At 44.4% G+C, this 15,212-nt stretch overlaps 1 protein-coding gene across 5 annotated transcripts in view; it reads left to right on the forward strand.

Annotated features, from left to right (window-relative positions):
• The first annotated feature begins 2,436 nt into the window (after nt 1-2,436).
• The window catches only part of ZBTB8A (zinc finger and BTB domain containing 8A), a 62,573-nt gene continuing 49,797 nt past the window's right edge, over nt 2,437-15,212 (forward strand). For 2 of the 5 annotated variants that reach the window (XM_082685738.1, XM_082685737.1), the window contains exons 1-2: nt 2,437-3,030; nt 14,557-14,660. The gene's annotated coding sequence lies outside the window, so the exon portion shown is untranslated. The remainder of the gene's footprint in view (nt 3,031-14,556; nt 14,661-15,212) is intronic. The other 3 variants (XM_082685736.1, XM_082685741.1, XM_082685739.1) reach the window with 3 other exon arrangements.

Here is a 15,212-nt window from a genome sequence, read left to right on the forward strand (position 1 = left end):
GCAAGTGGGGTGCCATAACTTCTGTTGATAGGTATGAAAAATCACACAGCTCCTTCCTAGTTCTCTTGGATACTCCCTCTCGGCGCACCCTCTTGTGAGGACTCTCCCTCTCAGAACCCAGACACCATGTTGCAAGTAGCCCAAGGCACATGGAGAGGCTACGCGTAGACGTTCCAGGTAACAACAGTCATAGCTGAGCCAGTTTTCAAGGGATCCCAGTCTTGGTGCCAGACCTGTGAGTGAAGAAACCTCCAGATGATTCCAGTTCCCAGAAGTTCAAGTCACTCCTAGCCATCTGGGTCTTCCCAGCTGAAACCCCAGACATTGTGAAACAGACACAAGCCATCCCTGCTATGACTTGTCTAGTTCTTGATCCACGGGATCTTGGGACATAATAACACAGCTTTCATTTTATACCATTAAGTGAATATCCCCTTTACACCAAAATCTCTCTAAGGAGTTGTTTCTTCTCCAGGCACCTGGGTGGCTCAGTGGGTTAGCCATTGCCTTCGGCTCGGGTCATGATCCCAGGGTCCTGGCCCTGAGTCAGCTCCCTGCTCAGCAGGGAGTCTGCTTCTCCCTCTCCCTCTGCTCTTGTGCTTGCTCTCTCTCAAATAAATGAGTTAAATCTTTTTTTTTTAAGTTGTTTTTTCTCATTACCTCGTTTTTTTTATCCCCCACTAATTCCTGTAATCTGGATTTTGCTCCTTTCTTTCAAGTTGAAGTCAATGATCTCCGAGTTGTTAAATCGAATAGACACTTTGGGTTAGTCTGTTAAGAGAAGTATTTAACACCGCTGTCCAGTTCTTCCTTTTGGAGTTACTCTTCTCTGACTTTCTATGATACCATCCCAGGTGGCACCCCAGGCCACTTCCTTCCTCTCTAGTTGCTTCTTGATGTCATTTGCAATTTCACCCTCCTCTAACCAGCCCCTGGGTGACAAAATGGTACAGCTCAATTCTAAGCCTTCTTCTCTTCTCACTCTGTGTTCTCTCTCTATCCATACCCATGGTTCTAATTCCCATCCAGAGGATACCAGTGACAACATTTTACCTCTAACAATTCTATCGATTAAGATCCATGCCATAGGGCCAGAAGCCATCTTAACATTTTGTACTGGTCAGGGCTCTTAGCTGCACAGAGACCGGCCATGGCTAATTTAAGCAGAAACGAATGTATTAAAAGTTCACAGAATCCCAGAGAGAGCAGAGCACAGGGGTTGGAGGCTCTGCTAGGCAGGTATAAACAACAGCCAAGTCATAGCACAGAGCTGGCCTGGTGAGGCTAGCAACACTGATCCCAGCAAACAGATACGCGGCAGCTGCCACCACTGATAGCACTGGCCCTGGACAGCGGATGCTGCCCTTAGCAGCCCTGCCACATGGCACCCAGAGATATGATCTTGCTGTAGTTATCCGCGCTGCAAAAAAAAGTTTCCTTGAGCTCCCTCTTCAAAGTGTGTGCATCTGATTATCAAAGTGTGGAGCATGGGCTCCATCCTTGCTGTAGGGAATTCTGGGAAAGCAAGTCATTGGCATTTCCAGATTCTATTAGGAGGCAGATTCTACCTGCCACCAATTAATCACAACGTCAGGGATTCTCCAAATATATAAATGAGTTTTAGAAGCTAGGAAATGGAAAGGGAAGGGAAGGGGGAAAACTCCTATTACTTCTTCCTGGCAACAAAGTGTTTATCACCAATCTGATGTGCTCTCTGGAGGAACAAGTTTGTAGAACTCTTCTGCATGTTCTAATTAATGAAGTCTGAAAAAAAAAAAAAAAGCAAAAAAACCCTTGCATTCTAACAATGCCCAGGTCTTTCTGGGAGAATTCTCAATGGGGATGCTTGCAAAGTAGCTTGAATACATCCAAACCCTCCTGATACTTAGTGTTTTCAAACATGTTTCCATTTACCTGTTCCAAATGTGAAGGAATGCAGGTAAATAGCAAAACACCTCTACAGCAATAAGGACATGACATTAAGAAATGTTGTGAATATTTTGTATCCCTCTCCTAGTGCATTCAATCCTCAAAATGCACAGCGAATTGTTGATTGAACCAATGAGCTTTGTCCAATTTGACTGAGTATGACATATAAGAGGAAGCCATCGAAAAATGGAAGGTTTTGACATTTTTTCCAGTTTTATTGCATCACAGTGCTTTTCAGTACCTGACCCAACATAAGGAACTAGAAACTAATTTGAAGAATTCATGTTTCTGTAGTTGCAGTGAAAATTCAGTGACTTGGGATTTTTAGCAAATATATAACTTGTTTGCACTGAGGGCCATAAATATGGCAAAAGAAAGTCGATGTACAATGAATTTTTGTATTGGAAAACACAAAACCTGCTATTTTTACTGGTTTTATATTTTCTCTGAACTTAGGAATTATTTTCTCTTATCTGACTCTCTGGGTTTTCCTCTTCAAATAGAATGCTTTGTGACCTATAGAGGTTTAGAAAAGGTTATGCCCAATCAAAACAAGGGCTTCAGTAAAGGTAATTCTGTGAAATCGCTTACATTTGACGTTGCTAAACTTAAGTACAATAATGTCACATGTACTTATACAGTAATTGTGGGCACGCCTAAGTCCCTCCCTCTTTCCTAAACCAAATTCCCCAGATCCTAGAAATCCAGCCCTTCTGCCCTCCGGAGGCGCCTTTCCCAACGTAAAGTACAATTTTAAATTTAAGCTCCTGACTAAATAATGATTCCGTGGTCAACGGCCAGGGAACCTGGGCACCCCGGAGCCTCTGGAGGGTGCAGTGGGGTGTAGGCAAGGGCAGGGGGAGTGGGCGAAGCCGCTGGTTGGTGCCTGAAATCTGTGCGTTGCCCCTTTAATTGTGTCCCCAGCCCTCGGGCGTTTCTGTCCAACGCCCACGTCAGCAAATACCTTTTGTTTCTCTCACGTTGGGGCTACTTGTTTTAGGGCGCAAAGGAGCGGCTTCGAAAGTGGGTATTTCCCCTGCCGAGGTCCAGGAATCCTCCCCCAGCCCGCGCGCGCGACCCGCCGGTGCGCCGCGGCCCGCGGTAAGTGGCTGCGCGCGGCGCGGCGGAGGGCGGGCGGGGCGTCGGGGCTGCCGGGACGGGCCGCGAGCCTGGCTGCGGGCGGAGGGCGGGCGGCGGGCGGCGGCGGCGGCGGGATGCGGCCCGGGCGCGGCGCCCCCAGACGTCCCCCGGGCCGGCAGAGCGGCGGGAGGCGCAGAGGCGGCCGGGCGCCATTTGCAGCCCCCGGCGCAGAGGCGGCGTTGGTGGCGGCGGCGGCGCGCCGGCTCCGAGGGGCTGGGGACGGCCACAAAGGCGGCGCGGGCGGCGGGCGGCTGGCGGCTGGCGGCGGGGGCCCGGCCTCGGGGCGGCGGCCCGCGGGGAGAGGCGGGCGGCGCCGGGGCGCACGGGCTCGGTACCCCGCTGCCGGCCCTCCCCGCGGCCGCCCCGCCCGGCCAGCCCCTCCTGCGCGCCCGGGAGGGGCTGCGGGACAATGGCCGCGCCGTCGCCGCCCGCGCCCGCCCGGCCCGGCCCGGCCCGACCGCGGAGCGGGGAAAGGCGGGAAGGCGCGCGGAGCCTCCTGGCGGCGGCGGCGGCGGCGGACAGGCGGCGCGGGGACGGCGCCCGGCGTGTGTGGAGCCGTCGGGCGCCGCGGACTCCGGGAGGGTCGGCGGCCGGCCGGGCTCGGGCTGCGCGGCGAGTGACGGGCGGCCCGCCCAATGGGGCGGCGGGGGGCGGGCGGGCTGGGGGTCCCGGCGCTGCTTCCCCGCGCCCCGGGCACTTCCTCGGGAAGGTAGCTCCCTGGGCAGTAGTCCGAGTTTCTCCTCCATCCTCCATCCTTTGGTTTTATATCGTGATGCAACAGATCCGGGCTCAGAACCGAAGGCAGACTTGCTACACCCAACACATACGGAGCCATAATTTTTGGGTTATGACGGAACCGCACAAACGCACCTTCCATCCGTGCAGACTGCCTCTTTTATAAGTTAGTTAGCGGTTTGGCTCCTTCCCCTTACAATGCGCTTATTTCACATGGATTGTGCCAGAAGCCAGACTCCACACCTTTCCAAGACGTGTTAGGTTTTCTTTCCTTCTCTCTCTCTTTAAAAAAAAAAAAAAAAAGAGAGAGAGATATAATTGATATAAAACATTGTGTTGGTTTTCGTTTAAGACGTCTTTGGAAGCAGTAGATTCCCACCTAGTGGGCTTTTAACTACGCACGCCAGTGTTCTGTTCTCAATAAACGTTCCTGTTTGCGGAAGTTTATTTAGTAAATGGAGCGCCTTCGCCTATATGAATTATTTCACTTAATTTCACATAAAACAGCCACCCGGTCAGGTCGATGGTTATTCCACTTTCCAGATGAGGAAATGCGTTAAGTGCGGAATGTAAGCGTTGAACCAGAAGGTGAACGATGGCAGTCTCCCAAAGCCCCTGCCTCCTGTTCTTGTTCTTCGTTCCCTCCTAAAAGCACCTCCAGAGTCTTCTGGAAAGCGTGTCGGTCACTTTGCTTTCCTGCTCTAAAAACCTTTGCTTTCCTGCTCTAAAATCCTCAACAGGGGAGACAAGGCTCAAACTTAATCTCTTGTCCCACCTTCCCAAAGCCTCAAGTATGGGTGGGTTTATGGGACCCCTGGAGCAAGAGCTCTTCGCTGATAACTAGGGATCAGAGATCTTTATTCCTGGGAACCTCTCTGGCTACAGCAGTGGCAAATGCGACCTAACCATCTAACCTGCAACCCTTAGCCAGTTGGGCACGTGTGGGTTAGACTGCAAGATGTCAGCAGAAGGCATCCTGAGTACCTGGGCTCCTTGAGGTAAATTTCTGTACCCCATGTAAATTTCTGACCCCATGATACTTGATTCATCCTCTATAAGTCTTATTTTCTATTTGAAACTGGGTTTCTGTTTAATAGGCTTAACCCTTTCAGTGACATAATTATATGTTCATAATATCTAAAGGATTTGATGTAAGTTTTTTTTTTTTAATTCCCTTCGAGGGAAGTTTTTGTCACTTCTTTGCCCAAAAATGGTTAGTGCCTCCCCATTTACAGTGGTTCCCATTTTACTCATATTAAAAGCCAAAGCCTTATAAAAGATGGTCCTATGATGTCCTACCTGCTGCACTGTCACTCTTCCTTTCTGAGTCCATTTCTCTTTCCTCTCTCTAGTCCTCCAGCCCTCTCTGTGCCATGTTAGAATCTTTCCATCTGCCTGGAACACTCTTTCCATAGATAGATAACACATGACTGTCTCACCTCCTTTTTTTTCTTTTAATTTTTTAAAAAAGATTTTATTTATTTATTTGACAGAGAGTGATCACAAGTAGGCAGAGAGGCAGGCAGAGAGGGGGGGGGGGGAGGGGGAAGCAGGCTCCCTGCCAAGCAGAGAGCCTGATGCTGGGCTCGAACCTAGGACTCTGAGATCCTTAACCCACTGAGCCACCCAGGCACTCCTTTTTAAACATTTTTATACTTAATTCTAAATCTTTCCAGGGTTAAAAGATGTTCATCCACTGAAGAATAAAATTACCATGCTAGTTAGCTCAAGTTCTTTATGACTCAGGGATTTTTGCTAAGGAAGCTAATGAGATGGTTTTGGTGACCCTGATGGGACATACTAAATTCTAGTTTAATGACTATGTATCTTAAAAGAGATGGTGTTGGAGCCCACAGTCTTCTTCTTCTTTTTTTTTTAAAGAGAGGGTAGGGAGGGGCAGAGCAAGGGAGAGAAAAAGAATCCAAGCAGCCTCCACACCCAGCAAGGTGACTTACTGAGGCTCCACCTCACAACCCTGAGATCATGACCTGAGCTGAAATCAAGAGTCAGATGCTTAACTGACTAAGCCACCCAAGTGCCCCAAATTTAACCTTTCTTAATGACTTGAGTACAGTTGTAAATGCAGGTTATGTTAATGTCCTGTGGTTGTAAATATTATCACATGGTAAATGAACCCAACCTATAGGACAATTCCTATTTTTTTCGTAGAAGTTCCTGCTTTTGCTCCTTCCTGCAGTTCTACCTCCTGTCAGTTCCTCACCGTGTCTTGCTTCGACAATTTTAAAAAGATTTTATTTATTTATTTGAGAATGAGAGAGAGGGAGAGCATGAGAGGGTGAAGTTCAGAGGGAGATTCTGACTCCCTGCTGAGCAGGGAGCCTGATGTGGGACCCCATCCTGGGACTCCAGGATCATGACTTGAGCTGAAGGCAGTTGCTTAACCAACTGAGCCCCCCAGGCTCCCTATATTCAGCTTTAAATTGGTCTCTTTGGCCCTGCCTCTTCCACTGTTTCTTTCCCGCCGTGGTGTCTCAGGTTTTCGCCTGGGTACACAAATTGGATCATAATAACAATAATACCTAATACTTGTTGAGCCCTAGCTGCATGCCAGGCATTGTACACGCGCTATGGTCAGAAGAGTGTAAGACTCAGGAGTGTTGGTTTGGGGTCAGTCAGCCAGAACTCCAGTCTCTGTCCACTTGTTCCTGTGCAATTTTGGAAAATTTTTGAAGAATTTCCTTATGGCTCAGTTTCAGCTTCTGTGAGGACCACAATAAGATGAGTGTACAGTGTTTAGCACAGCGCCAAGTGCACATTCAAATATTAGATATTTTCATTGAGATATAACTCACATGTCAGAAAATTCACCCTTTTAAAGTAAATTCAGAGGGCACCTAGGCGGCTCAGTCGGTTAAACGTCTGACTTTGGTTTCAGCTCAGGTCATGATTTCAGGGTCATGGGGTTGAGCCCTGCTTGGGGCTCTACCCTCAGCATGGAGTCTGCTTGAACCTCTCTTCCTCCCTCCCTCTCTGCCCCTTCCCCTTCTCCCCGCTGTCATGTGCGCTTGCTTGCTTGCTCTCTCTCAAATAAATTAATAAATAAAATCTTAAAAAATAAAGTGTAGGGATGCCTGGGTGGCTTAGTCGGTTAAGCATCCCAGAGTCCTGGGATCAAGTCCCACATCCAGCTCCCTGCTCAGCTGGGAGTCTGCTGCTGCCTCTGCCTGCTGCTCCCTCTGCTTGTGCTTGTTCTCAACAAATAAATAAATAAATAAAATCTTTTTTAAAGAAAGATTTTTCCATGTCTTTAAAAAAATAAGTAAATAGGGGCGCCTGGGTGGCTCAGTGGGTTAAGCCACTGCCTTCGGCTCAGGTCATGATCTCAGGGTCCTGGGATCGAGTCCCGCATCAGGCTCTCTGCTCCACAGGGAGCCTGCTTCCTCCTCTCTCTCTCTGCCTGCCTCTCTGCCTACTTGTGATCTCTCTCTGTCAAATAAAAAAATAAAATCTTAAAAAAAAATAAGTAAATAAAGTGTACAATTCAGTGTTTTTTAGTGTAGTCGTAGAGTTGCACAACCATCACCATTCTTTAATTCCAGAACGTTTTCGCCATAGTATAAAGAAACCTCATACCCATTAGCAGTCACTCTCCACTGCTGCATCTCCCTCCACCCATAACAACCACTAACCTACTCTGTCTCTGTCATCTCTCCACGGTCATAAAATCTATGGTCTTCTGTAACTAGCTCCTTTCACTTAGCTTGCGGTTTTTAATGTTCACCCATGTTACAGCAAGTATCAGTCCTTGGTTCCTGCTCATGGCTAAATAATGTTCTGTTGTGTGAATGTGTCATGTTTTGCTTTTCCATTCAAATGATAGACATTTGAGTTGGTTCTGTGTTTGGGCTACTATGAATAATGCCTCTGTGGACATCTGTGTACTACAAGATTTTTTGTGGACATATATTTTCATTGATCTTGGGTATATGTCTAGGAGTAGAGTCACTGGATTATATAACTGGTTTTTAATAGCTTTATTGAAATACAATTCATAGTATTGTATCATTATTATTATTGTATTATATAATATATTATACAATATGTTATATTATATACACATATTATGAATTATACAATTCACCTATTTAAAGTATAAAATTCAGTGATTTTCACTCTATTCCTTCTGTACAACTGTCACCACAGTCAATTTCAGAAAAGTTTCATCACCTCAAAAGGAAACACGTACCCTTTAGCTCTCAGGCCTCTCCTCTCAGCCCCCTCCCCACACCCCCTTCCCAGCCCCAGGCAACTAAGTGTCTACTCTCTATATGAATTGAGTCATATAGTATGTGGTCTTGTGATTGGCTTCTTTCACTTAGCGGAATGTTTTCAGAGTTCATCTGTCATATAACATGTACCAGTACTTTTTTCCTTAAAAAGGTTGAATAACATTCTATCTTACGGCTATTCCATTTTCCCGGTGATGGACATTTGTGATGTTTCCATCTTTTAGCTATTATGAATAATGCTGCAACAAACATTTGTATACAGATTTCTGTAGGGACATACATTTTCATTTCTCTTGGAGATACACCTGGGCATGGAATTGCAGGGTCCTCTGATAACTCTATATTTAATCATTTGAGGAACTGCCGGACTGTTTTCCAAAATGGCTTCATTTTACATTCCCACCAGCAGTGTATGACGGTTCTGATTTGTCCAGATCCTGGCCAACACTTATGTGTGCGTGTGTGTGTGTGTGTGTGTGTGTGCACGTGTTTATTCTAGCGATCCTAGTGGATGTGAAGTGGTATCTTACTGTGATTTTGATTTGCATTTCCCTGCTGACCAATGATGTTAAACGTATCTTTATGTGCTTTTGCTATTTGTCTCAATTTATTTCTTATTGCTATTAATCTTATTAATCTTAGCTATTATCTTATTTAATCCTCTTAACAGACTTCCTTAGAGCCTCTTAACAGTCAATATCCTCATTTTACAAAGAAGAAACTGATGCACAGAATTAAGTAGCTTGACTAAGTCCCACAGTCAGTAGTAGATCTGCAATGATGTCACTCTTCTTAAAATCCTTCAAAAATGTCCCAAACCTTCAAAAGTGGAGGGGCTTTGGGATCTGGTGCCTACATTCTTCTTTCTCTTTTTCTTTTCCAGTAGGCCTCTACAGGTCCCATGTCTATAGCCACAGCAGCATTTTTATCATCCCCAAAGAAGGCACTCTGTTTCATACCTACCTGTGCCTTTGCCCTTGGTGCTGTACCCTTTGACCTCTGTTTCCTGAATGAACTTCTACTCATGCTTCAAGACCCACTCCACTGGCACTGCCTTTGGGAACTTCTGGACACTTCTAGACACAGTCATTTACTTCCTTGGTTTCAGAGTTTCCTTGTGCTAGGAGTATTTTCTTCATTGTAGTGTTACTTGGTTTAAAAGCTTCTTTCTTCTCCATCTTGCTCTTTCTCTGACTCTTTCTCCTTACAGATACTGAGGTGTTCCAGAGCACTGACCTTTCCCAGAGCTAGAGAGAGCCTGGCACAGAGTTGGTGCTCGATGATTATGTATTGAATGAATACATTTCTCCTTTTTTTTGAATATATCCCCTTCTCCTAAAAATAGTATAAAAGATCTTTGCTTTAAAAAAGGATAGGAAAGGGAAACATAGATAGCTATATGGCGTTCAGAACAGTGTAAAAGTAATCATCAAGTCAAAGGTTGAAGTTGCTCTCTTTCCATTGTTTTTCTAACCCTGAAGAAAGGCCTCCAGTGCTGTTGCATGCTTGGCTTTCAGCAGTGTCTGAACCATCAAGGGTATGACAAACACTTTTGTATCTGCTTCAGTTCCCCCTATCTCACTGGTTTTGTTGGATAAGTTGCAATAAAAGGTTCTTACGGTTTCAGAATATTTGGGGGAATCTTTATTTCAAAATCTGCCATGTATTTTCCATCATCAGAAGATACTTACAAACCAAACAAGGCCATAGTTTTATCTAAGATCTTCTTAATATGTACATTAGAATAGTATCCTAAGCCTAAACACTAAAATTTTAACTTTCAGATAGCAAATCTTGTGGAGTACAGATCCTATTCTCATGAAATCTCCTCTGTGATAACATTATTTTTAAAGATTTATTTATTTGAGGGCCCCTGGGTGGGTCAGTGGGTTAAGCCTCTGCCTTCGGCTCAGATCATGATCTCAGGGTCCTGGGATCGAGTCCCAGATCGGGCTCTCTGCTTGGCAGGGAGCCTCCTTCCTCCTCTCTCTCTCTGCCTGCCTCTCTGCCTACTTGTGATTTCTCTCTGTCAAATAAATAAATAAAATCTTAAAAAAAAAAAAAGATTTATTTATTTGAGAGGGAGCTCACACATGAAGAGGAGGGGCAGAGGGAGAAGAGAGAGAGAGAATCCCAAGCAGACTCCATCCTGAGCATAGAGCCCAACATGGGACTCCCTCTCAGGACCCTGAGTTCACTACCCAAGCCGAAACCAAGAGGCAGACACTTAACCGGCTGAGCCACCCAGGTGCCCCTGTGATAACATTGAAAAAAAATCTGAGTAACAGACCAGCCTATGTGTCTGTTAAGGGATGGATGGGTAAAGAAGATGTGAGAGAGATATATGTAATGGATTAATATTCAGCCACGAAAAAGAAAGAAATCCTGTAGTTTGCAACAACAGGGACAGACCCTGAGAGTATTATGCAAAGTCAAATAAGCCAAATAGAGAAACACCAATAGATACTACAGGTTATCACTTATAGGTGGAATCTCAAAAACAAAGCGAAACTCCTAGAAACCAACTAGAAAAGTGGTTGTGAGGGGCTAGAGGATGGAGGAAATAGGAAGAGGCTGGTAAAAAGGCACAAACTTTCAGCTATAAGATGAGTAAGGCCTGAGGATCTAATATATAACATGGTGACTATAGTCGATAACACTGTTAGGTATAATTGAAATTTGCTAAGAGAGTAGAGTTTAAGTGTTCTCACAAAAATAAACAACCAACAACAAGAAAACACACCAAACCCCAATACCAGCGATCAGTGTGAGTGAGATGATGATATGTTCATTATCTAGATGGAGGGACTCCTTTCACAGTGTATATGTATCAGAGCATCATAATGTACCTTTAAATACCTTACGGTTTTGTCAATTACATCTTAATGAAGCTGGGGGAAAAAATTCCGCATAGCGAACACCCTGATTCCTAGAGCATCATTAATGAGGCAGTATTTGAAATGGTAATATGGCAACAGCCGTTTCTACAGAATAACTCTTCCTTGGGGTGAGGTCCACAATAGCGAGTTAGAGTAACCTTAACTGCTTCAGGCCAGCTAGAACAGAGCTTTGCCGACTTCATGTACACTGTGATTTTGAAAAGATCACTCTCTCTGAGCACATGAAAACGAGGAACCCAGTCACGTTTTCTTCTGCATCCACTTTTGTAGAACTTAGCACTTTACAGGCTTCAAGAAAATCTGTGGTAGTAAAGTTATAAAATATTTACGTTTTCTATGCAGTTAAAGAGTTTAAAGCGGTCTGTGTAATTAATAATAGTCATGATGATGATGATGATTACCATAATAATAACATCTATCAAGGGCTTGGTATAAGCAAAGCACTGTTGTAAGCACTTTACTTAGATGATTTTTCTCTTTTACTCTGTCCTGTAGCTCTAGAAGATATTTCTTTCTTTCTTTCTTTTTTCAGATTTTATTTATTTATTTGACAGAGATCAAAAGTAGGCAGAGAGGCAGGCAGAGGGGGTGGGGAAGCAGGCAGGCTCCCTGCTGAGCAGGACCCTGGGACCATGACCTGAGCCGAAGGTAGAGGCTTTAACCCACTGAGTCACCCAGGCACCCTAGAAGATATTTCTATGATTCCATTTTACAGATGGAGAAACTGAGGCTCTAGAAGGTTAACTTCCCATATTATCTAGTTAATGTGTGGCAGAGCCAGAATTTGCACCTGGACAGTCTGAGTCTAGAGCCTGTACCCCTGCATACTGACCAGTCCTGCTGTTCACACACTACTCACCTGTCTGCTTAAAGTTCGAGGTAATTGAACATCTGGGCCTCGTGGCAGGAAGAAGACACCACTCTAGAGTTTTAGCTGGTTTACTAAAGGGAATTGAGTGCTTACAAAATCACTGGAAAGGCCGGAAGGAATGGGCTCCAGGCGGGGCCTGCAGAAATCATTCCCAGAACCAGACTGCAAGCAGGCCCTCCGGGGGAGGGAATCAGGAGGCCACCACTGGCCCTGCTGTGTTCCAGATGGCATTGCTAGCTGCAGTTCAAGGGTCAAGAGATTGCTTCTCTGAAACTGCCCCTCAGTACCCACCAACTGGGTACGGTTGTCGCTACCAAACTTGTCTCTAAACAGCCATGAAGCTCTGGACCCTGGAAGGCTTTGCAGGAAAATCCAGTGTTTCCATAAATGTACTTGCCAGCATTAATGCCTAAGTAGCAGAAAGATGGCCCCTGCCTCATTTCTGTCTTCCAGATCTCACAGAAGAACATCTGATGGATGAATTCTGTTTCACATGGGGAAACTGAACCATAAAGGAGTCTGGGAAATGTGCTTTTTTATTTTCCAAAAGGAAGTTGGAAAGGATGCTGAAGGTTAATACACAAACCAGCTAACATCTGCTAGGGTAGGGGTGCTTGGCCGGCTCTTTCAGTAGAGCGCGCACGTGACTCTGGATCTCAGGGTGGCAAGTTCAAGCTCCATGTTGGGTGTGGAATCTACTTTAAAAAATTTGTTTTTTAAAAGTATCTGCTAGGGGCGCCTGGGTGGCTCAGTGGGTTAAGCCTCTACCTTCGGCTCAGGTCATGATCCCAGGGGCCTGGGATCGAGTCCCGCATGGGGCTCTCTGCTCAGCAGGGAGCCTGCTTCTCCTCATCTCTCTCTCTGTCTGTCTCTCTGCCTATTTGTGATCTCTCTCTCTGTCAAATAAATAAATAAAATCTTAAAAAAAAAAAATATCTGCTAGAGTAGAAATGGTGGTTATTCCTAAAAATGATATGTTTCAATGTGTAAAAACTACGCAGGGCATAGCCTATGTCCAGAAATCAGTTTTCTTAAAAAGCCACAGAATTAACTTTGCTTGTCACTGCACAGACCCAGTACTAGTTAGTGTGCTGTTAAGTACCATTGTTGAAATAGTAAAGCTATAGTTCTCCCGGTAAGTACCCTTTCCTGAGTGCTCAGTGGGGCTAGGTGATAGATGAGCTTTTAGTGTCGCAAGGAGTTGTTCTCAAAAATTATTAATTTTGCTCCCCCAACTAGTGTTCTGCTCAAAAAATTTTGTAAGCCTAAAGGCAACAAAATGTTTTGAATGATTTAAGTTGCCAGAATCCAGACCTCCTCACAAGTGGGTAGGTAATGGAATCATTTTACTAGTTTAAATATATCTGAGCAGCTCTCCTTTCTCTGTGGGTGTTTTCAGGATACTCATTTAAAAATTAATGGAGCGCCTGGGTGGCTCAGTGAGTTGAGCGACTGCCTTCAGCTCAGGTCATGATCCCAGGGTCCTGGATCGAGCCCTGCATCCACCTCTCTGCTCAGCAGGGAGCCTGCTTCTCCCTCTCCCTCTGCTGCTCTGCCTGCTTGTGATCTCTCTGACAAAATAAATTAATAAAATCTTTTTAAAAATTATGTCAGTTTAGGGGTCCCTGGGTGGCTCCGTCAGCTAAGCGTCTGCCTTTAGCTCAGGTCGTGATGCTGGGGTCCTAGGATCGAGCCCCATGTAGGGCTCCCTGCTCAGCAGGAAGCCTCTGTCATTCCCCCTACTTGTGCTCTCTCTGTGTCAAATAAATAAATAAAATCTTTTAAAAAATAAAATTATTTAAATTTGTTTTCTTCTTTCTATTTGCCTGTGTTTTCTAAAATTTTCTGTAAGTATACAATACTTAGTTTTATATTCTAATCAGAAAAAATACATATTGTCTTAAAAAGTGATTCTATTACTTTAGTCAATAATTTTTTGGTGAGAACTCTTAGCTTAATTGATTGGTTTAAAAAGCATCAAATTCATTTTCCACTGCCTATGGACATAAAGTCTCACACTCTCCTTGATTAACAAAACTTCATGGTCAACAAAGAAAACAATCCAACAGATTTTTTTTTTCTTAGTAATTAAAAATGTCTGGAATAGAGTAAAAACTGAAAAATTGTTAACAGGTTGTTACAGCTGATATTACAAATTGTGGTATACTCGGGTGCAATCTGGCAAACTGAGTAAGTTATAAAAGATCTGGGTGACTCCAGTAGGACTTTCTGAACATATGCGGTAGGATTTTTTTTCCCCCACTTCCTGCAACCGTACAGTCTTTTAGAAATGTTGAATTTTTCAAGTTGAGTCTTTAAAGCTCTTCTGTTTGGTTTTCTTGCAAATCCTATTAATGGCACTTGCAGGAAAAGAGTGATGTGACATATGTTGCTGTTGTCATAACCTGATCTGCTAGCCTGCCTTTGAACAGCTTTTGTCTTCAGAAGTTTATTTCATTGTCAAAGTTAAAAAGTATGTCTGCTTGCCATTGGCTGTAATCCATTATAATATCAGAAATCACTTCTTGCAGATTTTCATATTAAGGATTCAGTTAAAAATAAGCTAGTCTGTTTATTTCTGTTCATTCTTCATCTGTGCCGATGATCTAGTTCACTGGAATAGTGCTGCCATATAGTTTTATTTAAATAAGTAGCTATTAAGTACCTTAGCAGATGTTTCTGTCTCTAATTACAAAAGTACATTATAAACAGCTATTTGCTTTCTCTACAGGACAACCCTTCATATACAGAGTGTGTTTGACTTGGAATCTTCCCTTTTTTACTCCACTCAATTGACTTAGCAGGGTTTCAAGAGCAGCGTTCATAAATTTTCAGGTATGAGCCATTTTAATTCTTGATATTATACCTATCTTAAATATATGGAGAGAAAGTCGAGTTTTGCAATTATAGGTTTTATATAATCAGAGTATGGATTTGTTGCTTGAACAGTTACTATATAAAACACTCAACGTTCTAGTTTTCTTGGCCAGGCCTCCCTGTTCACTTATTGCTCAATTTTTAATTCATTGCCTCCCTTGTGGGTGTATCTCCTCCATCCTACCTTAATCAAAGATTCATCTGACGTAAGAGCTAGAGATGATCTAGACCAGTAGCCTCAATTTGTAGAGAAGGAAACGCAGCCTGGGAAGGTAAAGGTGAAGTCTGTGGACATAGAGCTAATTGAGTGGTAGAACCAGTGTCAGGTCTCCTGGCCCTTGCCCCGACAGCTGTGCAGGACGGCTTAGCAGTTAGGTCTTGCGGCTTTGGAGTCACTGTCTTGGTTAATATCCTTCTCTGTCCAATGGGGACAATGGTGGCACCTACCTGATAGGTTACCATGTGTGAAGATTAAAGACAATATATATTGCTGCTTTTATTATTGTCTGT

This window comes from Mustela nivalis, assembly GCF_964662115.1.
Source record: "Mustela nivalis genome assembly, chromosome: 10".
NCBI classification, from domain to species: domain Eukaryota; kingdom Metazoa; phylum Chordata; class Mammalia; order Carnivora; family Mustelidae; genus Mustela; species Mustela nivalis.